The sequence below is a fragment of the Chiloscyllium plagiosum genome, chromosome 11 (assembly GCF_004010195.1).
Source record: "Chiloscyllium plagiosum isolate BGI_BamShark_2017 chromosome 11, ASM401019v2, whole genome shotgun sequence".
Classification (NCBI taxonomy): domain Eukaryota; kingdom Metazoa; phylum Chordata; class Chondrichthyes; order Orectolobiformes; family Hemiscylliidae; genus Chiloscyllium; species Chiloscyllium plagiosum.
This window is the reverse complement of record NC_057720.1, coordinates 92,397,171-92,424,843: the sequence shown is the minus strand read 5'-3', so window position 1 is coordinate 92,424,843 and position 27,673 is coordinate 92,397,171. Positions and strand designations below refer to the sequence as shown.

Genomic DNA, 27,673 nt, shown 5'->3' with positions numbered 1-27,673 from the left:
ATCCCTCCCCCATAGCGGGTTCTAACCAACAGCAAAACGGATTGTCTGGCGGCCATGCTGTTGACACCAGGCTCAGCCAATGTTCGGGTCAGCTCGTCCGGATCCCGTCAGCCCCTGCGCGGCATTACCTATAAAAGGCGGCACCGGGCGGTGTGCGCTCTCTTTCAGGCGCTGGCTGCTGCTGTGAAAGGTAATGGTGAATACAAGTGTCGAGCACCGCGCCTCGCTGGTTCCACGTGGGCCCCAACCGGGCGGGGGGAGGAAAAAACGTGAGGTGGCTGGGCGAATAGTTTTGGGGTGTGGTGAGAAGGGAGACTGGAGCACGGTCTTACCCCGGGGCTCAGTTTTCGGGAGGGGGCCGACGCTGTGATGAGCCCATGTTGGTAGGGACATCAGATCCACTGTGGTGAGTTCCCAACATGCTGAGCACACGGCACCTTATCCCCGGGGTAGTCACTGGCGTGGCTCCCTGCTTGGAGGAGAAAGTGAGGTCTGCAGATGCTGGAGATCAGAGCTGAAAATGTGTTGCTGGAAAAGCGCAGCAGGTCAGGCAGCATCCAGGGAACAGGAGAATCGACGTTTCGGGCATAAGCCCTTCTTCAGGAATGGCGTGGCTCCCTGCTTGTCCAATCTAACTTTGTTCCTATGATTGGCAGGTTCTGCACTTGGATGGACTGACAAGTAATTCCAATACCGTACCGAATGGGGCAGTTGATTAACACCCGTTTTGATCTTTGACGCCAAGACTTGCCCATGTGTATCCAGTGGGCACACTTCCTAGAGCATGTGGACTAGAAGGAGACGTCTTAGTCCTTACAGTTGCTCTGTTTGGTATGATTGTCATTAACTTTGTGTGCTTCCCCTGGTTAACTATTTAATTTGCTGTCAATTGCAGTCTATCTCCAGTTTACTCCATAATTGTAGCACCTAATCCTGGCATAACTAATTCCACAAATCTGAGTAATTTTCCTATCCTAGTCTGTTATCACTTATCAGATCTTGTGGTTCTGTTGCCCAGAACCAGTCTGTGATCCATGGAGATAGTCTGCCCTGTTATAACCTTCCTGTGACTGCCTGCTCTTGACTGCCAATGATTAACGAGTAGTGGTCAGAAATGTTTCTGAAAACGGTTGTATAATGAGGCATGTAGCTCTAGTTGAGGGTTTGCATGTTAAAGCAATGAGTGTGACACTGCTATCTTTCCAGGTCTGGATCTGTCAAGCTGCTCATCACCTGGCTGCGAAGGTAACTGGATCCATTAGTCCCTTAATGAACCCCCTTGGGTAGTGCGGCATTTTAAAAACTGATCCTAATTTTTTTTCGTGGCTTATGCCTTACGCTAAGAGGAGGCTGTTTTCTGCATTAACTCAAAAGCTCGCTGTATTTGACCTTCATTGGCTCATTGTTCCAAACTAATTTGACTTTTGAGCTGTTGTTCAGTCCATTGAATCACTACATCAATCGCTCCTGTAATTGAACTATAGCAAATCTAAAGCTCCCTCAAAAGGCCAGTATATTCTTTCAAATGGGTTATTTGGGTGAAATCCTTCTGCATTATTTGATTTGTACATTGGCATGGTGTTGATCTTAAACAGGACCCTGATGGTCAGGTTACAGGGTCCCTTTCTGGGCAAACTGTCAAAAAGTTCCTCCTTGTCTTTGGTCAAAATGGGAGCATTTTTTTAGATGTTGTGTGCAGTGATGATGGTTATTTGCTACTCTTGACTAAAAGATGACGATTACATGAACCACCATAAACTGGTTCTGAGGCACACAGCTGGGATTTTTAGATGTGTTCAGCTTAACGGCAGATCACTAACCCACATGCTTCTTTTCCAGGTATTGGTGATTGTGCGCAGAAGAATCTGATACCTAGGTGAGAGCCCTTGTTATGATGCAGTGAGATTCAGCAGCAGGCCAGGTCTGAGATTCCTTGTAATAAGTTAGTACATCTATTAATTGACCTTGGTCTGGATGTGGGATTCTTGAGATGGAGTGGTGGTTTCATTGTACTGTTAATGATGCTAATATAATTACAATGGGAATCTCTCTGAAAAAATGTGGAAGACTTGTAATTACTGAATCAGTACAGCAAAACATCAACCTGCATTCTGATCTCAAGGCTGACAGTTCCTTTTGCCTAAAAGGATGACTATATTACTGCACCCATTGTGCTAGTTTCTACTAGCAACTGATCTGAGATGCCATCCAAATGCTGATTGTACACAATGTATTCAATTTGCACTTGTAGGACTGCTATCAAACTTACTGTATGTTCTCTTTCAGATTATTCCAAAGGCCTAAGTAATGGAAGGTAAGTGGAATGAGTTTGGTTGTAATGCAATAGTGAATCCTTTATAAAATGCTCATTTGAGGTTGGTATCTGAGCAATAGGCCTGACTGAACATTCAAATTCTGTAAATGTGGCAAATACAAATGACCTGGCTCCCATATTGAATCACTTTCTCCAAGGAGAACAAAGCAGGGTGCAGTTGATTATGCCAGCTCTTCATGTTCAAAGAACCAAGTTAATTGGTTCTGGATCAGTCTAAATTTGAAAATTGCCATTTACTTTGCTTGCATCAATGCATTCTAAACTGGGAACATATGATGCTTTAAGCACAGTATTTGAACTACATGTCAGTCTATCTGCTTCTCTAGGTATACCACATGAGCAGCATTGTATCAGGGGTTCTAGCCTAACAGGATTGAATGATGAACTCATAGTTCAGCAGAGAACTAATGAAGAATTTATGCAACAATCTTTCGCTCCTATCTGACATTTCCTTTTATTGAAACTGAAAAGCTGCATGCAAGTCTTTCCTACTCTGATTTAATTCTTGTTTTTAGATTTTTGACTCTAGATGTGAACAAATCTTTGGATGTTGACTCTAAACCTCAGGTGAGAAATTTGCCATGAGTTTTGACTCAAGTTTGTTAATTGGGATGATGCAGAGTTCTGCTTGTATTAGATATCACTAGCAATTGTGGCCCCATTGTAAATGTTTACTGACTTTGCTCAAGTGCCTTTTGTAGGCTCTTATGGTCAGCTTTCTGACTGATCTTTTTAAGCCAGTATAAAGAGCAGTGTTTATATGGAGAGCCCAGGCCAAAGCAATTTATGTAGAATGGCTTCATGTGTGCATTCTCAAACTTGCTTTGTCCACTGTAGTTTGCCTGAAGACCTGGGATGGGCATTCATTGTGTAATGTTTTGCCTGTGTGCACAGCTCTTTAGTTTTCCTATTTGTTATTGACCACAGCAATGATTTTTTTTCAACATCCTTTAACTTAAAGATCGCACTTAACAATTAAAGTACCCTTAAATCTAGTTGTTTATGGGAATGTGATCATGGCTCTTATTGAATTTGAGATTAAGTTTAAAAAAAACTTTACTCTTACTGGTGCAGGATGTGCTGAATGTCATACACACCTCAATTAGGAGCAAAAGACTTTGTTTGGCATTTGTAACTTTTAATATATTTGGATGTAAAGGCCATTCAGGTCATGGAACTTGTGTCAATTCTTCAATCTTGACCATTTAGCCACAGTCCCCACTCCCCATAGTTGTAATATTTCCTTGCTATGTACACTAGCTTTTGCAAAATTTCAGTGGTGTTTCCATCCTTTCAGGTATTTGGGTGAGCAGCCATGTTCAAGAACAGGACTAATGGAAGGTGAGTAGATAGAACTTGTGGAAGGCTGGATTATTGAACCCTAACTCTGTTACTCAGCCTGTGTTGTCACAGTTGGAAATTTAGCCAAGCCTCTAGAGTGGAGAAGTACTAGCACATTTTGCTAGATGTGCCATACTTGGGGCTGCAGGTATATAATTATGCTTTAAGCTAGGTGTGAATCAGTCTCTGCATTTACTGCAGTCTGGGAGCTGATTTGTTTCCCTGTGACATCACAGGAGCTGCATTGTTCAGGGTTTCCCACTAAGGATTTAATGATGAGTTCATAGTTCAGCAGATAACTGAAGAGAACATTTGCCCCTATCTGACATTTCCTCTTTGCTCAAGTTTTGAGGTGCACCCAGTCTTTTCTGCTGAGTTAATTCTCTTGCTTTTTTTCAGATTCCTGTGACTCGAGATGTAAAGTTTTCGGCTTTGGACCAATCTTGCATGCAAGGTATGTTTGACAAGGTAGTGACTGTATCTGTAGTACCTACCTGGTTTGGTATGATGTATGAATTAGGTCTCTGAAACATGAGGAGAAATAAGTGACTGACAACAGAAGTTACTAAGCTTGTTTCAGAATTTCTTGAGACTCCGTGTAATTTGCTCCCTTTGCTTCCCCTTAGGGTCAGAACTGTTATGGCATAGGTCTGCCAGACAGCATGGAAACAGTTTGGTCTCTCCCTCCCCTGGCCTTCAGTTCAACTAGTTCACTGCTTCTGTTTCTAAACTAAACTAAGCCTGCTACTTGGTAAGTGGCCTGTTCTTTTTCTTTTCCTGTCTTGTCAAGTGCCTGTGATGCAAACATGAGACTTGATATACCAGTGAAGACTGACTAATATTAGCTCTAACTGATTTTGTGCACACGTAGACAGTAAGATCAGAAGCAGGATTATCAAAAATAACTAACATTCCTATTCTGTTTCAGAATCTCAAGCTGTAGGATCCAGGATCATTGCAGCACCCAGAGGTCAGTTTTCATAAGAGCTGTGTAGTTTAGTTGCTGTTTGCTTGCAAATGGCAGATATAGTCATGCTTGCTGTGGATTAAAGTATCTTTACTATTTCCTCAAGAAAATGCTCTTGGCCTGACATGAGATTCAGTGCCCTTTAGGCTTTTAACTAAATGAAACCATTGATGAATAATTCTGCCATATGAACTTTGCTGATTCTACCCCAACCGTTCAATTCTATCTGAGGTTTCATGGCCCTCTGAACATTGTTGTCTGGTGACTGGGTTTTGTGATAACCACATGATTTCTGCATTTAGAGTTGCACCAACTGGAAGTTCAGGATGTTGAGTAGATTTGGTATTCAAAGTGACTCGGTTGAAGAAATGGCTTCTGCAGATGGATATAAAGACTACCATTTAAAGGAAATTCTGAACTTTGAAAAGGTACAGTCTGGACACCTGAATTTTCAGCTTAATTGCAGTTTGTTCATTGGTAATGTTTGTGGGTCTGTAGATCAGCTGCTGCTTCCAGCTCTGCTTGATTAACTGTTTTTTGCAGGTTTGTCAGATGGGACACAAGATTACTTTGTGCTGTGCTTGCTTTGTAATTTTTGATTGCTTTTAACAATCTGTCCAGGTTGTGGAAACTTTAAAATGATCCAACCTTTCAGTTGGAGGATGTTTTACTAAATGTTTTAGTGGGTTACAAGTCCAACATGGGACAGTGCATGGAAATGATGAGACTTGATCTTGAACTCTCTCACTGACAAATGATGATTCAATTTCTGATCCTGTGCTTACAACCCAATATAAGTACTTTGCAACTTTCAATGAGCAGAAGCTTCCTACACAGGCCTGCAAGTTGAATGCAGTTTTTTAAATGGTATGTTTTCTAATGTCTTAATATTCTGTTCCTCTTCCAGGTGAAAGGATGCAATCAACATTGGACCAATTCTTTGTTTATTTGTAATCTGCAAAATCAAATAAAGTGGAAATGAAGATTCATGCATTGGTGTTTTTGTGGTCATGGTATAAATACTTAAAGCAGGTTTTTGGTGCAGCAATGCTTTGGGTGGCAACAGGATTAAGTAATGCTGAGTTTTCATCTCCGGCATTGGATGATTTGCAGTGACAGGATGCAAGCATAAACATACTGCCTGGAAAAGCAGTGTTCTGAAGCTTGGAGCTGAAAGTATCTAACTGGGTTTCCTACTCAATAGAAAGTAATGGTTTGAGATGTGAACAATGACACTGGCTGAGTTAAGCTCCCTTGGCATGCAGACAGGTGTCAAATGAGCAGTTAGTCCTCCTCTCACCTCTTGGTAGAGGTGGTCATGTATAATTTCTCCAGCAAGCATGGGATCAAAGGAATAGCAGACATGAGGAATGTGCTGTTTCAGTTCTGATTTGGAGGTGTTGGAGTGGCGTGTACAAAGTTTAAAAATCTCTCAACACCAGGTTATAGTCTAACAGACACTACCTGAGTGCTGCTTCAGGTGATTGTCACCTCTTGGAGTGGTGCTCTGAAAGCATGTGCTTCCAGTTAAATCTGTTGGACTATATAACCTGGTGTTGTGATTTTTAACCTTGTTTCAGTTCAGTGGACTTGTGCAGCTGTCTCTTGCACTGTAAAGTAGGCACATGTTACCCATTCCACTAAAAATACTGAGCATCACTGAAAAGTGCAGTTGCTTTATTTCTAGTTGAATGGTGATACAATCTGGTAATAGGATCATTAGTCGGTCATGTACTAGAGACCAGAGTATTGCACTACAAGTGAGAATTTGCTGATTCAATAGTGCAAATTCAGGTGCTCATGTACCTTGTTAAAAGTTACATACCCATCTCAAACAATCCTGTGTAATGCATTCCAGCTGTGAGCCACAAGACTAAACACTACCTCCAAGCTTTTCTAAAACTCAATACAGCTGCATTATAATTAACCCTGTTGCCAACAGTTTAAAAAAAATCACAACCAGTTTGATAGGAAGCACTAGCTGATGAAGGAGCAGTGCTCTGATAGCTAGTGTTTAGATTTAGATTCTCCACCATCCTGTCAGAGAAACCCACCTAAACCCATTCCCCATCGCTATATTTAGACCTACCTAACAGTAGGCAATTTAGCATATTCATTTCACCTGACGTGCACATCTTTGGATTGTGGGAGGAAACCCACGCAGATACCGTGAGAATGAGCAAACTCCTCTCAGGTGGGTATCAAACCCAGGATCCTGGTGCTGTGAGACAACAGTGCTAACCACTGAGCCACCGTACTGCCCAGTGCTTCCCATTAAACCTGTTGGACTATAACCTTGTGTAATTTTTAACACCCCAGTCTGACAGCAGCATCTCCAGATCATGGCTAACAGCAAGACATCTCCAATCCTATTTCAGACTTAACGGTAGGATCCCTGACAACTGGGAATAACACGGCCGAGGCAACACACTGGTGCTTTCCCCCGTTGCTTTGACCTAAGAGTTAGAGATAAATATTGACAGATTGCCTGTTTACTCGCAGGAGGAGTTGGCAGTACAAGGCAACCTGATTAGTGTTTGCTCACGCTGCCAAGATAGTTCAAACTACACGTTTGGTTCACATGCCACATGCTTTACTCGTGTACCTACCTCGCTGCCTTTTGTGTGATCGCACGTTGGTGACACCTGTCAGTGTGTACGGGCCTGTTGTCTCCCACTCAGCGCACAGCCAAAGGTGGAGGAGGCGTGATGAGAGGACCTTGCAGTTGGGGGGAGGGGGTGGTGGTGGGGACGAGCATGCGCACTGCCGGCAGACGGTCGGAGTCTGCGCGGTGACCTCGGCTGGACGCGCAGGCGCGATGCTGGTGCAGGGGGGAGCATGCGCAATCGCCAGGGAGTTGGGGCGACGATGTCGGCGCAGGAGCGACCGGGCCTCGGAAAACGGCAGCGACAAACCGGTAAGAAGACAAGGCGCCAGTGGCAGTAAACCCGGCGCCAGTGAGTGTGGGTGAAGTGCCTGCATGAAAGAGAGACAGAGGACCCCCCCCCCCCATACACAGTGAGAGGGAGGTGGGCTCTCACTGAGACTGAGAGACCCGGAGCCGCACCGTGAGAGTGAGAGAGAGAACCAGAGGCCGTCACTTAGTGTCAATGAGAGGCCTCACTGAGAGAGCGGGTTAGAGAAATCAGACCCTCGCTGACAGTGAGACAGTGAGTAGGAGACCCTCACTGAGAGGAGAGAGACCCTTGCTGTGATTGAGACAGAGAGTGAGGGACGTCCACTGAAAGTGAGAGGGGGAGACACCCTCACCGAGAGGGGGAGACACCCTCACCGAGGGGGGGGAGACACCCTCACCGAGGGGGGGGAGACACCCTCACCGAGAGGGGGAGACACCCTCACCGAGGGGGGGGAGACACCCTCACCGAGGGGGGGGAGACACCCTCACCGAGAGGGGGAGACACCCTCACCGAGAGGGGGGGAAACCCCCCCCGAGGGGGGGGGGGGAGGGAGACACCCTCACTGAAAGCGAGAGTGGGAGACACCCTCACTGAAAGCGAGAGTGGGAGACACCCTCACTGAAAGCGAGAGTGGGAGACACCCTCACTGAAAGCGAGAGTGGGAGACACCCTCACTGAAAGCGAGAGTGGGAGACACCCTCACTGAAAGCGAGAGTGGGAGACACCCTCACTGAAAGCGAGAGTGGGAGACACCCTCACTGAAAGCGAGAGTGGGAGACACCCTCACTGAAAGCGAGAGTGGGAGACACCCTCACTGAAAGCGAGAGTGGGAGACACCCTCACTGAAAGCGAGAGTGGGAGACACCCTCACTGAAAGCGAGAGTGGGAGACACCCTCACTGAAAGCGAGAGTGGGAGACACCCTCACTGAAAGCGAGAGTGGGAGACACCCTCACTGAAAGCGAGAGTGGGAGACACCCTCACTGAAAGCGAGAGTGGGAGACACCCTCACTGAAAGCGAGAGTGGGAGACACCCTCACTGAAAGCGAGAGTGGGAGACACCCTCACTGAAAGCGAGAGTGGGAGACACCCTCACTGAAAGCGAGAGTGTTTGAGGGCTCCTCACTGAAAGCGAGAGTGTTTGAGGGCTCCTCACTGAAAGCGAGTGTGTTTGAGGGCTCCTCACTGAAAGCGAGAGTGTTTGAGGGCTCCTCACTGTAAGCGAGAGTGTTTGAGGGCTCCTCACTGTAAGAGAGAGAGAGTGGGAGACCGTCACTGAAAGTGAGTGAGTGAGAATGAGAGACCCTCATTGACAGTGTGAAACCCTCGCAGAGAGAGTGACCCTCGCGGATGGGCAGTGGTGAAATGTGAAGTTATAAACTTTGCTGTGAAAAACAGAAAGGAAGAACACTATTTAAATGGTGTGTTGGGAAGTGTGGATGTACAAATGGATCCAGCGGGTTTCCTTGTACATTATAGAATGTAAAACAGTACATAGGAACAGGCCCTTCGGTCCACAGAGTATGTGGCAACTATGTTGTCATTTGAAACTAATCCCATCTGTCTGCAAATGGTCCATGTCACATTATTCCTTGCCTGGTCATGTCTCTGTCTAAATGTCTCTTAAACGTTGCAATGGCAATGTGCTCCAGGCAACTACCACCCTTGGTGTATAAAACTTATCTCACACATTTCCTTCTCCCTCTCACTTTTAAACCTATGCCCTCTAGTATTTGACATTTCCTCCCTGGGAAAAAGACTCTGACTATGCACCCTATTCATGGCGTTCAAATTTATATACTTCCATCAGGTCGCTCCATCAGTCTTATATATGCTAGGGAAAACAATCCAAGTTTGTCCATCCTGTCCTTATAGAAATTCAAACCAGGCAACATTGTGGTAAACCTCTTTTGCCCCTTCTTCAGAGCCTCTACATCCTTCATGTAGTGTGGGGGCCAGAACTGCACGCAAAACTCGAAATGTGGCCTAACTAAAGTTTTATAGAGTGCTTTAGGGTGTAGGTTTGCTCGCGGAGCTGTAGGTTTGATATCCAGACATTTAATTACCTGGCCAGGTAACATCATCAGTGGCGACCTCCAAGTGAAGCGAAGCTGTTGTCTCCTGCTTTCTATTTATATCTTTCTCCTGTATGGGGTTCCTGGGGTTTGTGGTGATGTCATTTCCTGTTTGTTTTCTGATGGCATCTAGATCTATGTGTTTGTTTATGGCGTTGTGGTTGGAGTGCCAGGCCTCTAGGAATTCTCTGGCATATCTTTGCTTAGCCTGTCCCAGGATAGATGTGTTGTCCCAGTCGAAATGGTGGTTTATAGAGTGCAATGTGGCTTGCCAGTGTTTATACTCAATGTCCCGACTGATGAAGGCATGGGTGCCACGTGCCTTCTTTATCAGCTATACGTTGACAAGCAGGAGACTGGAAGAACTCAGCGAGCCAGGCAGTATCAGGAGGTGGAGAAGTCAACGTTTTGGGTGTAACCCTTCTTCTGTGTTCTTCCAATCTTGAGCGTTTCTGCTGCGTTCCTCCTGCCGCCGGTCTGTCCGCTGCGTTCTTCCTGCCTCCGGTCTGTCCGCTGCATTCTTCCTGCCTCCGGTCTGTCCGCTGCGTTCTTCCAGCCTCCGGCCTGTCCGCTGCGTTCTTCCAGCCTCCGGCCTGTCCGCTGCGTTCTTCCAGCCTCCGGCCTGTCCGCTGCGTTCTTCCAGCCTCCGGCTTGTCCGCTGCGTTCTTCCAGCCTCCGGCTTGTCCGCTGCGTTCTTCCAGCCTCCGGCCTGTCCGCTGCGTTCTTCCAGCCTCCGGCCTGTCCGCTGCGTTCTTCCAGCCTCCGGCCTGTCCGCTGCGTTCTTCCAGCCTCCGGCCTGTCCGCTGCGTTCTTCCAGCCTCCGGCCTGTCCGCTGCGTTCTTCCAGCCTCCGGCCTGTCCGCTGCGTTCTTCCAGCCTCCGGCCTGTCCGCTGCGTTCTTCCAGCCTCCGGCCTGTCCGCTGCGTTCTTCCAGCCTCCGGCCTGTCCGCTGCGTTCTTCCAGCCTCCGGCCTGTCCGCTGCGTTCTTCCAGCCTCCGGCCTGTCCGCTGCGTTCTTCCAGCCTCCGGCCTGTCCGCTGCGTTCTTCCAGCCTCCGGCCTGTCCGCTGCGTTCTTCCAGCCTCCGGCCTGTCCGCTGCGTTCTTCCAGCCTCCGGCCTGTCCGCTGCGTTCTTCCAGCCTCCGGCCTGTCCGCTGCGTTCTTCCAGCCTCCGGCCTGTCCGCTGCGTTCTTCCAGCCTCCGGCCTGTCCGCTGCGTTCTTCCAGCCTCCGGCTTGTCCGCTGCGTTCTTCCCGCCTCCGGCTTGTCCGCTGCGTTCTTCCAGCCTCCGGCCTGTCCGCTGCGTTCTTCCAGCCTCCGGCCTGTCCGCTGCGTTCTTCCAGCCTCCGGCCTGTCCGCTGCGTTCTTCCAGCCTCCGGCCTGTCCGCTGCGTTCTTCCAGCCTCCGGCCTGTCCGCTGCGTTCTTCCAGCCTCCGGCCTGTCCGCTGCGTTCTTCCAGCCTCCGGCCTGTCCGCTGCGTTCTTCCAGCCTCCGGCCTGTCCGCTGCGTTCTTCCAGCCTCCGGCCTGTCCGCTGCGTTCTTCCAGCCTCCGGCCTGTCCGCTGCGTTCTTCCAGCCTCCGGCCTGTCCGCTGCGTTCTTCCAGCCTCCGGCCTGTCCGCTGCGTTCTTCCAGCCTCCGGCCTGTCCGCTGCGTTCTTCCAGCCTCCGGCCTGTCCGCTGCGTTCTTCCAGCCTCCGGCCTGTCCGCTGCGTTCTTCCAGCCTCCGGCCTGTCCGCTGCGTTCTTCCAGCCTCCGGCCTGTCCGCTGCGTTCTTCCAGCCTCCGGCCTGTCCGCTGCGTTCTTCCAGCCTCCGGCCTGTCCGCTGCGTTCTTCCAGCCTCCGGCCTGTCCGCTGCGTTCTTCCAGCCTCCGGCTTGTCCGCTGCGTTCTTCCCGCCTCCGGCTTGTCCGCTGCGTTCTTCCAGCCTCCGGCCTGTCCGCTGCGTTCTTCCAGCCTCCGGCCTGTCCGCTGCGTTCTTCCAGCCTCCGGCCTGTCCGCTGCGTTCTTCCAGCCTCCGGCCTGTCCGCTGCGTTCTTCCAGCCTCCGGCCTGTCCGCTGCGTTCTTCCAGCCTCCGGCCTGTCCGCTGCGTTCTTCCAGCCTCCGGCCTGTCCGCTGCGTTCTTCCAGCCTCCGGCCTGTCCGCTGCGTTCTTCCAGCCTCCGGCCTGTCCGCTGCGTTCTTCCAGCCTCCGGCCTGTCCGCTGCGTTCTTCCAGCCTCCGGCCTGTCCGCTGCGTTCTTCCAGCCTCCGGCCTGTCCGCTGCGTTCTTCCAGCCTCCGGCCTGTCCGCTGCGTTCTTCCAGCCTCCGGCCTGTCCGCTGCGTTCTTCCAGCCTCCGGCCTGTCCGCTGCGTTCTTCCAGCCTCCGGCCTGTCCGCTGCGTTCTTCCAGCCTCCGGCCTGTCCGCTGCGTTCTTCCAGCCTCCGGCCTGTCCGCTGCGTTCTTCCAGCCTCCGGCCTGTCCGCTGCGTTCTTCCAGCCTCCGGCCTGTCCGCTGCGTTCTTCCAGCCTCCGGCTTGTCCGCTGCGTTCTTCCCGCCTCCGGCTTGTCCGCTGCGTTCTTCCAGCCTCCGGCCTGTCCGCTGCGTTCTTCCAGCCTCCGGCCTGTCCGCTGCGTTCTTCCAGCCTCCGGCCTGTCCGCTGCGTTCTTCCAGCCTCCGGCCTGTCCGCTGCGTTCTTCCAGCCTCCGGCCTGTCCGCTGCGTTCTTCCAGCCTCCGGCCTGTCCGCTGCGTTCTTCCAGCCTCCGGCCTGTCCGCTGCGTTCTTCCAGCCTCCGGCCTGTCCGCTGCGTTCTTCCAGCCTCCGGCCTGTCCGCTGCGTTCTTCCAGCCTCCGGCCTGTCCGCTGCGTTCTTCCAGCCTCCGGCCTGTCCGCTGCGTTCTTCCAGCCTCCGGCCTGTCCGCTGCGTTCTTCCAGCCTCCGGCCTGTCCGCTGCGTTCTTCCAGCCTCCGGCCTGTCCGCTGCGTTCTTCCAGCCTCCGGCCTGTCCGCTGCGTTCTTCCAGCCTCCGGCCTGTCCGCTGCGTTCTTCCAGCCTCCGGCCTGTCCGCTGCGTTCTTCCAGCCTCCGGCCTGTCCGCTGCGTTCTTCCAGCCTCCGGCCTGTCCGCTGCGTTCTTCCAGCCGCCGGTGTGCCTGCTTCGTTCTTCCCCCCGCCGGTCTGTCCGCTGCGTTCTTCCAGCCGCCGGTCTGTCCGCTGCGTTCTTCCAGCCTACGGTCTGTCCGCTGCGTTCTTCCAGCCTCCGGTCTGTCCGCTGCGTTCTTCCAGCCTCCGGCTTGTCTGCTGCGTTCTTCCACTTGTCGCCATCTGCCATTTCTTCACCCAACTTTCTAACTGATCTATATCCTATTGTATCATTTGACAATCTTTCTCACTCCTCGCAACTCCACCAATTTTCATGTTGTCTACAAATTTACGAATCAGACCACCTACATTTTTATCCAAATCCTTTACATTAATTACAGACAACAGAGGTCCTAGCACTGATCCTTGCAAAACACCACTGATCACAGACCTTCGATTAGAAAAATATCTCTCCACCGATACCCTCTGTTGTCTATGACAAAGCCAATTCTGTATCCAACTTACCATGAATCTCAAGTAACTTCATCTTCTGGAGTAGCCTGCCATGAGGGATCTTGTAAAGTTCATATAGACAACATCCATTACCCTACCCTCGATCAACTTGGTCACTTTATTTAAAAATTCCTTGACAAAACCTCCCTTGCATAGAGCCATGTTAACTATCCCTAAAACGTCCATCCTTTCCAAATGTTAGTAAATCCTGTCGTTAACAATCTTTTGCAATAAATTCTCTACCCGTGATGTCAGGTTCATCAATTTATAATTTCCTGGATTATCACTGTTGACCTTTTTAATCAAAGGAGAAACATTGGCTATTCTCCAGTTTTCTGGGACATCAAATTTGTACTAAAGATGATACAAAGATCTTTGTCAAGGCCCCAGCAATCTCCTCCCTTTCCTCCTCCAGTATCCTGGGTTAGATCTAATCAGGCCCTGAGGATTTACCTACCTGAATTGTTTTCATAACACTCAGCACTATCTCCGTCTTAATATTGACATACCCTAGAATATCCCTGTATCCGTCCTTCTCTCACTATCGTCCATGTTGTTCTCCTTTGAGGATACCAGTGCAGGATACTCTTTAACGACCTCATGCACTTCCTCTGGTTCCATGCATAAATTCCCTCCCTTGTCCTTGAGTGGACCTCTCCTTCCCCAGTTACTGTCTTGCTTCTGTAATACATTTAAAATGCTTTGGCATCCTTTTTAATACTATTTGCCAAGGACATTTCATGGCTGCTTTTAGCCCTCCGAATTCTTTGTTTAAGTTCTTTCCTGCTTCTTTTATATTCCTCAAGGGCTCTGTCTGAATTCAGGTTTTTAAAACTTGAATATATTTTCTTCTACTTTTTGATTAATCTTTCAATATTGAATTGATGAAAGGTAGATGCAACAAGCAATTAGGAAGGCAAATGGTAGCTAGAGGTCGACAGCATAGATAACAGCTCTTTGTTCCAGTGGGTATGTGCCAGTCAAAAACAACCATCACTTACAGGCAGTGAATTCTAGATTTCCACCTCTCCCTGTATTAAAATAAGTTTTCTCACATCCCCTGTAAACTTCCTGCTCCTTATTTTAAATCTATGGTCATTGACCCCTCCATCAAGAGGAAATGTTCCTTTCTACCTACGCCCCTCATAATTTTATACGTCTTAGCCATGTCTCCGTATTCCTGATGAAGGGCTTTTTGCCTGAAACGTCGATTTTACTGCTCCTCGGATGCTGCCTGAACTGCTGTGCTTTTCCAGCACCACTAATCCAGAATCTGGTTTCCAGCATCTGCAGTCATTGTTTTTACCTCCCTTTATTCTCCACTGCTCCAAGCTAAACAACACTGGTCAATCCAGTCTGTCTTTGTAACTAAAACTCCTAGCCTAGGCAATATTTTTGTGAATCTCCTCTGCAATTGAAGCCCTGCTGTAATGTGTTTTCTTGAACTTGGATATATATTAATGGATCTGCACACAATATTCTAGCTGTGTCCTAACCAACCTTTTATATGATTCCACATTAACCTCCCTGCTTATCTTTTCAATTCTTTCGTGTTATGTGGGCATCGCTGCCTGGCCTACATTTATTGCTGCCTGGCCTGCTACCTTGAGAAGGTAGCTGTGGTGAGATGCCACCTTGAACCACTTGTCCTGTAGGGAAACCCACAATGCTGTTAGAGAGGGTATTTCAGCATTTTGACCCAGTGACACTGAGGTTATATTTCCAAGTTAGAATGGTGAGTGGCTTGAATGGCAACCCGCTGAGAATGGTGTTCACAACTATCTGCTGCCCTTGTTCTTCTAGATGGAAGTGGTCATGGATTTAGAAGGTGTTGTCTGAAGATCTTTGGTGAATTTCTGCAGTGCATCTTGAAGATGGTACACACTGCTGTACTGAGTGTCAGTGCTGGAGGGAGTGGATGTTTGTGGATGTAGTGCCAATCAAGAGGGCTGCTTTGTCTTGGATGGCATCAAGCTTCTTGAGTATTGTCAGAGCTGCACTCATCCAGGCAAGTGGGAGTATTCCATCACACTCCTGACTTAAGCCTTATAGATGATGGACAGTCTTTTAGAGATTCAGGAGGTGAGTTACTCCCAGCAATGTTCCTAACCTCAGTCCTGCTCTGTGATTACTGTGATTAAGTCACAAGTCCAATTGAGTTTCTGGTCAGTGGTAACTCCTGTGATGTTGATAGTGGGGGATTCGGTGATGGTAACACCATTGAATGTCAAGGGGTGGTGGTAAGATTGTCTCTTATTGGAGTTGCTCATTGCCTGGCATTTGTGTGGTGCAAATGTTACTTGCCTCTTGTCAACCCAAGTGTGGATATTGGTTAGATCTTGTTGCATTTGAATGTAGACTGCTTCAGTATTGTGAATGGTGCTGAACAGTGTGCAATCATCAGTGAACATCTCCACTTTTGACCATAAGGTGGAGGTATGGTGATTGATGAAGCAGCAGGAGTTGGTTGGGCCTAGAACACCAGCCTGAGGGAGTCCTGCAGAGATATCCTGGAGCAACGATGACTGTCTTTCAAAAACACAACCATCTTCCTATGTGCCTAGTATGAGCCTAACTAGCAGAGAGTTTGCCCTCGATACGCATTGATTCCAGATTTGCTAGGGAGCCCTTGATGCCACACTTGGTCGAATGTCATCTTGATATCAAAAGCTGTTACTCTCACCTTACCTCTCGTTCAGCTCTCTTGGCCATGTTTGAACCAAGGTTGTAATGAGGTCAGGAGCTGAGTGACCCTGGCAGAACCCAAACTGAGCAACTGCCATCACTTTCTTGATGATTGAGAGTAGATTGGTGGGGCGATAATGGGGCGGTAAATGGCCCAGTTGGATTTGTCCTGCTTCTTGTGTACAGGACATACCTGGGCAATTTTCTACATTGTCAGGTAAATGTCAGTGTTGTAACTGTACTGGATCAGCTTGGCACATTCTGGAGCACTGGTCTTCCGTCCTATTGCCGGAATATTTCAGGGCCCATAGCCTTTGTAGTTTCCAGTGTCTCTAACCGTTTCTTGATATCAAATGTAGTGAAATGATTTGGCTGGTATCTGGTAATCTGTGGCACTACTGGAGGAGGCTGAGATGGATCATCTGCTCGACACTTCTGGTTGAAGATTGCTGTGAATGCTTTAGCCTTATCTTTTGCACTGATCACAGACTCCTTACAGTGTACAAGCAGGCCAATGAGTCCACACCGATCCTCTGAAGACCCCAAACCCTTTACCCTATATCTGTAACCCTGTATTTCACTTGGCTAATTCATGTAGCCTGCATAACCCTGGACACTATGGGCAATTTAGCATGGCCAATCCATCTAACCTGCACATCTCGGAGGAAAGCGGAGCACCTGGAGGAAGTCCATGCAGGTGCGGGAAGAATATGCAAACTCCACACTGTCACCCGAGAATGGAGTCAAACCTAGGTCCCTGGTGCTGTGTGCCACTGTGCCACCCTATTAAATTTGCTTTAATGTCCACTGCTTATCATGGCTAAAATGAATTAACACAAATGTGGTAGCTACCAGTGTCAGGCACTGTTACCACAAAACAAATCTTACAATAAAATCTCATTTGATAAATTAATGTGGAGTGGCCAATGGCAAGATGCAAGAGTGACTAAAGTTCGATTTCCCATGGGGAGGTGAAGAGCCTGAAGAAATGTGCAGAAACCAGAGGAGTAAATGGAATTTAGGGTCTCATTCATTTCAGACATGTCAGTAAGTCATTGAAGTGACCCATGAGCATAGATCTCAACACTGCAGTTTGGGTTGTTCCAATATGGAGGATGGGAATGTTTGTGGAGCCTCCCCCACTAGTGAACTGTTTAATTGTCTACCACCAATCATGACTGGATGTGGCAGGACTGCACAGCTTAGATCTGATCTGTTGTTTGTGGAATCACTTGGCTCTGTCTCGAAGAGTGGATTTACCACCTGCTTTGAGTTTCTTTGTTCTTGTTGTCACCAGTGAGAGGCTTTCTAAACTGTGATTGCCATAGCTAGCTTCGGTGAATGAGAATCATGGATGGAAGTCCCAGTCCTACTGCTAGAAAGTGGAGGAGCACTGGATCGGGCTCAATCATAGTGCCTTGTGTTGTTGAAAATAGAAGTTGAAGCAGGAGGAGGCCATTCAAACTATTGAGTCGTCTTTGTCATTCAACTTGGTTATAGTCGATTTTCTGCACACTCAGCATCTGAGCTTTTACTGCCCTTTGGTGCAGAGAATTCCAAATGTTCACGAGTGAACAATGTCCTCCTCATTTCATCCTAAAGGGCCTGGACTCAATTCTAAGACTGTGTCCCTAGATTCTAGAACACCCTACCTTCAGGCGAAGGGAAAAATCCTTGCTGTGTTCAGTCATAGAGTTGTACAGCATAGAAACAGACCCTTCAGTCCCACTTGTCCATGCCAATCAGATATCCTGAATTAATCTAGTCCCATTGTCAGCATTTGGCCCATATCTTTCTAAATCCGTTCTATTCATGTTCCCATCCAGATGCCTTTTCAGTGTTATAATTGTACCAGCCTCCACTCTGGCAGTCTACACATCATCCTTTGTGTGAAAAAGTTGCCCTTGAGGTTCCTTTTAAATCTTTCCCCTTCACCCTCAACCTATCCCCTCTAGTTTTTGCCTCCCCTACCCTGGGAAGAAGATATTGGCTATTCACCTTATCTATGCCCCTCATGATGTTATAACTTTCTATATGCTCCCCCTCCGCCTGTGACACTCTATAGGAAATAGCCTCAACCTGTTCAGCCTCTCCCAGTAGCTCAAACCCTCCAACCTTGGCAACATCCTTGTAAATCCTTTCTGCACCCTTTCACGTTTAACAACATTTTTCCTGCAGCAGAGAGACCAGAATTGAAAGCAGTATTCCAAACGTGGCCTAACCAATGTCCTGGACAGCTGCAACATGACCTCCCAATTCTTATACTCAGTGCACTGACCAATAAAGGCAAGCATACCAAACACTATCTTCACTATCCTGTCTACCTGTGACTACTGTCAAGAAATTATGAACTTGCACCTTGAGGTCTCTTTATTCAACAACACTGTCTTACCATTAACTCCTGCCCTGATTTGCCTTTCCAAAATGCAGCACTTCACATTTATCTATATGAAACTGCATCTGGCATTCATCGTCCCACTGGCCCGTCTGATCAAGGTCCCGTTGTACTCTGAGGAACCTTCTTCGCTTTCCACGACACCACCAATTTTGGTATTATCTGCAGTTACTAACCATACTTCCTACATTCACATACAAATAACTTATATAAAAGCCAAAAAGTGCTGATCCTTGTGGCACACCATTGGTCCTAGGCCTCCAGCAATTGCTGGGCCCCTTGCTGAGATATTTATATCATCGACAGCCACAGGTGAGGTGCCAGACGACGAGAGAACAACCTATTTTTGAGCCAGATCTGTATCCAAATGGCTGGTTCTTCCTGTATTCCATGGGTTCTAACCTTGCTAACCAGTCTACCATGCGCAATCTTGTTGAACATCTTATCTAAGTCCATATAGATCACGTCCAGCGCCCTGCCTTCATCAATCCTCTTTGTTACTTCTTTCAAAAAACTCAATCAAGTTTGTGATACATGATTTCCCAGAGACAAGCCCATGCTGACTATCCCTAATCAGTCCTTGCCTTTCCAAATACATGTACATCCTGTCCCTCAGGATCCCCTCCAACTACTTGCTCGCCATTGACGTCAGGCTCACTGGTCTATAGTTCCCTGGCTTTTCCTTCTCACCTTTCTTAAATAGTTCACCAACCTCCAGTCTTCTGGCACCTCACCAGTGACTATCAATGATACAAATATCTCAGCAAGGGGCCCAGCAATCACTTCCTGAGCTTCCCACAGAGTTCTAGGGTACACCTGATCACGTCCTGGGGATTTATGCATCTTTGTACTTTTTAAGACGTCCAGCACCACCACCTCTGTAATAGGGATGTTTTTCATGATGTCACTATCTATCAATCCTTTTTAGTTTTAATGAGATCATGTCTCATACTTTTTAACTTTTGAGAATGCAGTCATCAGTCTCTCCTCATGGGGACAGTCTGCAGTCACTGGATAAAGACTCATCCATAACTATTTATAGTAAGTAGATAAAGCTGTAACAAATTTTGCGCCATGTCCATCAAACAGTGCTGGGAGAGGTTGGGAATGGAGTGGGCAGACAGGGTCCCTCATCTCCTGACTATCAAGATAATTGCTTCCTCTTGTACAGTCTTTGATATTTGCGGCCCTTGTTTCGCTCAGGGACTGTCCTTGAACACCTGGTGCTCCATGCTGAGCAACGCTGGTGAGTTATTTAATTGAAGCCTGTGTGATATTGTGGACATGTGATGCTCTTAAGAGTTTTATAATAGGAACAGTCGCATTTCATGGTTTACAAACCGATTTTGAAATCTACCGAGTTTGAAAGGAGTGGTCAGTTTTCTCTTCAAAATCCTGTCCTTGAATTTAGTTTAGAATTCAGTCCACCAGATGGTGCTACTCAGAGCTTACAAAAGTGATCTTATTGTAACCAAAGTTGAGATTCCATCATAAAGTTTTCATTTTGATTGGGTACGTAAGTGCATATTCTGGGTGTGTGCCTACCTATCTCAAGCTATTGTTCCGCCCCCAACCCCGACCCAAAAAAAGCAAAACATAGTCATGCAGCATGGAAACAGACCCTTCAGTCCAACTCACCCATGCTGACAAGATATCCTAAACTGATCTAGCCCCATCTGCCAACATTTGGCCCATGTCCCTCTAAATCGTGCCTATTCATGTACCCATCCAGATGCCTCTAAAATGTTGTAATTGTACCTGTCTCCTCAATTTCCTCTGGCAACTCGTTCTAGACGTGCACCACCCCCATGTGAGAAGGTTACCCCTCAGGTCCTTTTAAGTCTTTCCTGTCCAATCTTAAACCTATGCCCTCTAGTTTTCGACTTCCCAACCCTGGGAAACATACCTAGGCTTTTCACCCAGCCACGATCTCATGATTTTATAAACCTGTATAAGATCACCCCTCAGCCTCTGATTCTGCAGGGAAAAAAGCCCTGGCCTATTCAGCTTCTCCCTATAGCTCAGAACCTCCAATCCTGGCAGCATCCTAGTAAATCTTTTCCGAACCCTTTCATGTTTAACAACATCTTTCCTAAAGCAGGGAGACCAGAATTGAACATATTATTTTAAAAGTGGCCTAACCAATGTCCTGTACAGCCATAACATGACCTCCCAACTCCTGTACTCAGTGCACTGACCAACAAAGGGAAGTGTGTCAAATGCCTGCGTCTCACCTGTCTTATCTGCGACTCCACTTTTCAAGGAAATATGAACCTGCATACCAAAGTTTCTTTGTTCAGCAACACTCCTCAGGACCTTACCATTAACTGTATAAGTCCTTTCTTGATTTGCATTACCAAAATGCCAACACCTCACATTTATCTAAATTTAGCTCCACCTGCCTCTTTACCTTTACATGTAATTCCTCTTGTACTAAAGGACAACATCTGATTGGCGCCTTGATTGTATTTCCTAACGAAGTGCTTATGCCCGAAACGTCGATTCTCTTGCTCCTCGGGTGCTGCCTGACCTGCTGTGCTTGTTCAGTGTCACATGTTTTGATTTGTATTCTGTATCTGCATACTAACGTTTTGTCTCGTGCACCAGAACACTTCAATTGTTCTGTAGTCATTCTTCATTTAAGTGACGCTCTGCTGATTCTCATTCTTCCTGACAAAGTGAGCAACTTCATATTTTTCCACATTTTACTGCATCTGCCAGACTTTTGCCCACTCACTCAACTTATTTACATCTACTTAGTATCTACTTTACAACATACTTTCCTATTAACTATTTTGGTTTTGAGTGCTAGCCATATTACCATGTAATTGCTTCCTTCATGCAAGTCATTGACATAAATTGTGAGAAGTTAATCCCCAGATAATGATCCATTTCTGAGTGCTGTTTTCTGCCATCCAGTCAAAGAACTGGTAAGTTACCATGAGCTTTTAATTTCTGCAATAATTTTGATGTACCTCATCAAATGCCTTCTGGAAATCCCTGAGTCTAGATGAGAGTGGTGCTGGAAAAGCTCAGCAGGTCAGGCAGCATCCGAGGAGCAGGAAAATCGACTTTTGGGGCAAAAGCCCTTCATCAGGAATAGATCCTGATGCAGGGCTTTTGCCCGAAATGTTGATTTTCCTGCTCTTTGGGTGCTGCCCTGACCTGCTGTGCTTTTCCAGCACCACTCTATTCTAGAATCTGGTTTCCAGCATCTGTAGTCATTGTTTTTACCTTCTGGAAATCCCTGTCTACAGGTAGTGTATGTTACTCCTTCATAGCACTGCAATAAACTGGTTAAACATAACTTTGATAAAACCATGCTAACTTTTCCCAGCTGCCTTGAGCTTTACTAAGCACGCACCTATAATATCTTGATTGTTTCTAAATTCTTGTCCGCAACAAACACAAGCCTACAGTGTTCTGCTTTTGCTACCCAGCACCCTCCCTATCGAGAAGAGCATACATTTGCTATTTTCCAATTTAATGGAACATATCCTGAGTCTGGATAATTTTGGAAAATTAACACCAACATTTCTTCTACCTCATTCGCAACCTCTTCTAAGATCCTGGGATGAGCTTAATCTAGACTAAGAGATTTGACAATCCTCGCGTTTAGTACCTCCTGATATACAGATGTTAGTGGAACACTTTTTGTATTTATAGTGAGGGCAGAAGCAACTTCAACTGCTTTTTATTCTTAATTTACCATTAGTTCCTATGTTACGATTCAACTTACTCTCTGGAGGACCAACACTCAGAGTGCCTGTTCCTTTCTAGCCTGGAATAGATATCTAAAACATAGGCAGGCAATACAATTGTCTAGTCTCTTGCTTTTTGCTGTAGAGAGCATTGTCAGTCTGTTCAAGAATACCTATTGATATTAGCTGAGGGGTTTTTGGGAGATTATGTACATTCACCATTTACATGTTCAAGTTGGTCTAAGCTAATTGCTGGCACAGAACATAGAGGTTGTGTTGTGTGGCTGAACGTACTGGACAGTTATAGCAATATAATCCCTAATAAAGTTTAAGTGGTGCTCATCTGATATCATTTGAAACTTATTGTGTAGGTGGTGGTAGGGAGTGGGGAAATACTGGCTACTTTTTCTACAGTGGTTTCTGAGTTCTTCCTCTATTGTAAGGTTGGCCACCGTCTGTATTCTTGTAATCCAGTTGACTAAGTATTTAAAGTATACTGGGAAGTACTTGTTTTGCCTTAAGTTTAAAGTTTAAAAAAAAGTGGTTTGAATTTAAAGATTTTCTTCTGATCTGTGAGAATTGCCAGGTTTATTATTACAGCTTTTACTAGAAAGGGGAATTAACGGACATAGGATTGCTGGCTTTTGGTACAAAATTTTCGGTAATTCAAAGCAGTAAATGTTCCCCCAAATTTGATGTTTATGAGAGTGTCAGTGATTTATACAGGATTCATTTGAGACCATTGATTCAACAAGTGAAAAATATGTAAGAACAGCAAATTTTCTGTATATCATTCAAACATAGGTTTACTCAATTAATTCAGGGTGTTTCACCTGGGGTTTCATTCCTGAAAATTACAACTTTTGAGGAAATAATTTCAAGTGGAGTGTGGTTTCCTGTAGGAACCAATATCCAAGCCAAGGCTGTGTTCCTAAGGACAATGTTTGTCCAGAAAAACCAATGTAAACATTGAAATACTAGAACTATAACAGTACAGCATAGTGTAGGCCTTTTGGTCCTCGATGTTGTGCTGACCTCTTATCCCACTCTAAGATCAAATGAAGTTACAAACCCTTAGTTTTACTGCCATCCATGTGCTTATCCAAGAGTCACTCAAATGCCCCTAACGTTTCTGACTCTACTACCACTGCTGGCAGTGCATTCTACGCACTCACCACTTTCTGCATAAAGAACCTATCTCATCTCCCCTAAACCTTCCTCCAATCACCTTAAAATTATGCTTCCTGTGATAGCCATTTCTCCCCTGGGAAAAAGTCTCTGACTATTCACTGTATCTATGCCATCTTATACATCTCTATCAAGTCACCTCTCATCCTTCTTTGCTCCGATGAGAAATGCCCCAGCTCCCTTAACCTTTTTTCATAAGACATACTCTCCAGCCTAGGCACCATCCTGGTAAATCTCCCCTGCACCCTCTCTAAAGCTTCCACATCCTTCCTCTAATGAGGCAGCCAGAACTGAACACACTATTCCAAGTGTGGTCAAACCAGGGCTCTGTAGAACTACAGCATACCCTCATGGCTGTTAAACGCAATTCCCCTGCTAATGCAAGCCAACACACCATTCGCCTTCTTAACAGCCCTATCAACTTGAATGGCAACTTGGAGGGATCCGTGGACATGGACCCCAAGATCCCTGTGTTCTTCCACACTGCCAAGAATCCTGCCTTTAACCCTGTATTCACATTTGACCTTCTAAAATGAATCACTTCACACTTTTCCAGGTTGAACTCCGTCTGCTACTTATCAGCCCAGCTCTGCATCCTGTCAATGTCCCATTGCAACCTACAACAGCCCTCCACAGTATCCACCACTCCTCCAATCTTCATGTCATCGGCAAACTTATTAACCTACCCTTCCACTTCCTCATCCAAGTCATTTATAAAGATCACAGAGCAGATGTCCCAGAACGGATCCCTATGGAACACTATTGGTCACCGAGCTCCAGGCTGAACACTTTTCATCTATGAGGCGACAGCGAGGTCTGGAGACCAGAGTTGAGAGTGTGTTGCTGGAAAAGCATAGCAGGTCAGGCAGCATCTGAGGAGCTCCTCAGATGCTGCCTGATCTGCTGTGCTTTTCCAGCAACATACTTTCCATCTACTACCACCCTCTCTTCTTTGGGCTAGCCAACTCTGTATCCAGACAGACACATTTCTCCATATCCCATGCCTCCTCACTTTCTGAATGAGCTTACCATGGGGAACCTTATCAAACGCCTTCCAAAATCCATATACACCACATCCACTGTTCTATCTTCATCAACATGTTTTGTCACATCCTCAAATAATTCAGTAAGGCATGATCTGCCCTTCACAAAGCCATGCTGACTATCTCTAATTAAACTATAGGTTTCCAAGTAATCATAAATCCTGCCTCTCAGAATCCTCTCCAATACTTTGCCCACCACTGACGTAAGATTGACTGATGTGTAATTCCCAGGATTATCCCTATTCCCTTTCTTGAATAAGGGAATGACATTTGATACCTTCCACCATCTGGTAATACTCCAGTGGACAGTGAGGATACAAAGATCATTACCAAAAGTGCAGCAATCTCTTCCCTCGCTTCCTGTAGTAACCTTGGGTGTATCCCATCTGGCGCAGGGATTTATCTATCCTTATGTTTTTCAAAATTTCCAGTATATCCTCCTCAGCATCAACCTGTTTGAGCATATCTGCTTATGTCTCTCTCAGTAGTGAATATTGAAGCAAAGTAATCATTGAGGACCTCCAACTCCAGGCACAAGTTCCCTCCACTATCTCTGATCGGTCCTACCCTCACTCTGGCCATCCTCATGTTCCTCATAGGTGTAGGACCCCTTTTTCAAGCCCCTCTAGCTCTCTAAGTCCATTCTTCAGTTCAGTCCTGGCTACATTGTAACCCTCTGGAACCCTGTCTGATTCTTGGCTCCTCAACCTTCAGTAAGCTTCCTTCTTCCTCTTGACTAGATGTTCCACATCCCTTGTCACCCACGGTTCTTTCACCTTACCATCTCTTCCTTGCCTCAGTGGGACAAACCAATGCAGCAATATCAGCAAGTTTCCCTAAACAACCTCCACATTTCTATCGTGCATTTCCCTAAGAACATCTGTTTCCAATGTAGGCATCTCAGTTCCTGCCTAATAGCATTGTAATTCCCTGTCCCCCAATTAAATATTTTCCCATAATGTCTGCTCTTATCCAATCATGTCTGCAGTAAAGGACGGGGAGTTGTGATCACTATCACCGAAATACTCTTCCATCGAGAGATCTGACACCTGGCATGGTTTGTTGCCAAGCACCAAATCCAATACGGCCTCCCCTCGAGTCAGCCGATCTGTGTATTGAGTCAGGAATCCTTCCTGTACACACCTGACAAAAACTGCTCCATCCAAGCTATTTGAACTAAAGAGGTTCCAATCAATATTAGGGAAGTTGAAGTTACCCATGACAACAACCCTGTTACTTCTGCACCTTTCCAACATTTACCTGCCAATCTGCCCCTCCGTGTCTCTGTTGCTGTTGTGCTAATACTAATACTTGTGCTAATACTGTGCTCTATAAGAAGGAAATCTGAAATGAAGAAAGCAGGCTTCTTGCTTGCAGAGACATCTCTAATGAAGTTACTTGCCCAGCTACTGTATAGTTGCTCACCGATTATCTGTGCAGGTAAAGTTCTGAAGATTACAGCACGACAGAGAATTTTGTTTTACAAAAAACTGAAGTCCACAGCAGTTTCTAACAAATACAACAGCCAAAAAATGTTGAAAATGAAATTTATTGCAATACAGATGCAAAGAACTGTTTTTTTTAAAAAGCAGTCTTCTCCTGCAGGGTGCAGGCACAATGGTAGTAAATCTTGCAGTGCAGTCGGGAGCCTCGCTGTTTGTGTGATATGTGATGAGGTGATGTGAGAGATGCAACCAGGCAGTAAAAGCCATTAAAACAGAGTAGTGTTTTAAATGAAGAGAGACAGGATAAATAAAACAACTTTAAAGCAAAATAAGATTTCCAAGGGGAGACTTGAAATGAGTGCTGGATGGAATAAGAGGGTTGTCTTATGAGGGAAGATTGGAGAGACTGGATGCTTTTCTACTTCAGAAGAGTGAGGAGTGATTTGATTGAGATGCATAAGATCCTGGATAGCACCGATAAGGTGGGTATAGAAAGCATGTTTCGACTTGTGGGTGAGTCCAGAATGTGGAGCTTGTCCTTTTAGTACAGACTTGAGGAATGTGTTTTTTTTTCTCTGAGGGATCTGCAACTGTGGAACTCTCTGCCTAGAAGGCAATGGAAATGAATATTTTAAAGACTGAGATTTCTGTTAAGCAAGGGAGTCAGATGTTACTGGAGCAGGTGAGAATGTGGTAACTGAAACACAAATAGATCAGATATTGTTTTATTGAATGGTGGAACAGGCTCAAGGGACCGAATGGCCTACTTCTACCCTTACGTACATAGCAGGAGCTGTTGAAGTTTAAAACTTGGTTAAAGTAGTCAGGTCAAACTGAGGGTGGTGTGGTTACAGTGGTGACGAAAACAGTCCATTCCCATTCTTCCATTCATTGTGATGGATGATGCAATGCAGTTTATGAGATTGAAGTAAATGTGATAAATTTGAATTTATAGAGCAATTTTTATGTATTGAAGTTTATTGGGCTGAGAGGGCTGGGAGATTTGATTAAACCAGTGTGATTTAGGAGTGACTTCTGAACTGATATTAAGGAAAATCCTGAAATCTTTAGTATATGTGTGTCCACTTGCTGTGGCATTGCATTGTGTACTTTTGGCTGGGATCATAGAGTCATAGAGATGTACAGTACAGAAACAGACCCTTCGTCTATGCCGACCAGATATCCCAACCCAATCTAGTCCCACCTGCCACCACCTGGCCCATATCCCTCCAAACCCTTCCTATTCATAATACCCATCCAGATGCCTTTTAAATGTTGCAATCATAGAACATTACAGTGCAGTACAGGCCCTTCGGCCCTCGATGTTGCGCCGAGCTGTCATACCAATCTGAAGCCCATCTAACCTACACTATTCCATGTACATCCATATGCTTGTCCAATGACGACTTAAATGTACTTAAAGTTGGCAAATCTACTACCGTTGCAGGCAAAGCATTCCTGCACTCTCTGAGTAAAGAAACTACCTCTGACATCTGTCCTGTATCTATCACCCCTCAATTTAAAGCTGTGCCCCCTCGTGCTCGCCGTCACCATTCTTGGGAAAAAGGCTCTTCCTGTCCACCCTATCTAATCCTCTGAATATCTTATATGTCTCTATTAAGACCCCTCTCAACCTTCTCTCTAACGAAAACAGCCTCAAGTCCCTCACCCTTACCTCGTATGACCTTCCCTCCATACCAGGCAATATCCGAGTAAATCTCCTTTGCACCCTTTCCAAAGCTTCCACATTCTTCTTATAATGCAGTGACCAGAACTGTACACAATACTCCTAGTGCGGCCGCACCAGAGTTTTGTACAGCTGCAGCAAATAACCTCATGGTTCCAGAACTCGATCCCTCTATTAATAAAAGCTAAAATACTGTAGGCCTTCTTAACAACCCTATCAACCTGGGTGGCAACTTTCAAGGATTTGTGTACATGGACACTGAGATCTCTCTGCTCATCTACACTACCAAGAATCTTACCATTAGCCCAGTACTTTGCATTCACCTCACACTT

General features: G+C 46.3%; 1 protein-coding gene, 1 long non-coding RNA gene and 3 other non-coding genes across 6 annotated transcripts in view; all 5 read left to right on the top strand.

The window, feature by feature from the left end:
- Positions 1-96: 96 nt before the first annotated feature.
- On the top strand, positions 97-5,632 carry LOC122554668. 2 transcript variants are annotated; one of them, XR_006313054.1, is made up of 12 exons: positions 98-190; positions 657-831; positions 1,207-1,245; positions 1,840-1,876; positions 2,287-2,314; positions 2,851-2,902; positions 3,633-3,676; positions 4,076-4,130; positions 4,303-4,427; positions 4,605-4,646; positions 4,946-5,071; positions 5,551-5,632. It is a non-coding gene; the product is annotated as an uncharacterized LOC122554668 (long non-coding RNA). The 2 variants fall into 2 exon arrangements; XR_006313055.1 differs by lacking the exon at positions 1,207-1,245 and having other exon boundaries at positions 97-190.
- Positions 2,011-2,089, top strand: LOC122554819. The gene has a single exon (XR_006313101.1). It is a non-coding gene; the product is annotated as a small nucleolar RNA SNORD79 (small nucleolar RNA).
- On the top strand, positions 2,704-2,788 carry LOC122554822. Its single transcript, XR_006313104.1, has one exon. It is a non-coding gene; the product is annotated as a small nucleolar RNA snR60/Z15/Z230/Z193/J17 (small nucleolar RNA).
- LOC122554821 lies at positions 4,806-4,877 on the top strand. Its single transcript, XR_006313103.1, has one exon. It is a non-coding gene; the product is annotated as a small nucleolar RNA SNORD47 (small nucleolar RNA).
- A 1,831-nt stretch (positions 5,633-7,463) lies between the features above and the next one.
- Positions 7,464-27,673, top strand: part of LOC122554081 (rab GTPase-activating protein 1-like) — a 338,947-nt gene continuing 318,737 nt past the window's right edge. The window contains exon 1 of the mRNA XM_043698534.1: positions 7,464-7,560. The gene's annotated coding sequence lies outside the window, so the exon portion shown is untranslated. The remainder of the gene's footprint in view (positions 7,561-27,673) is intronic.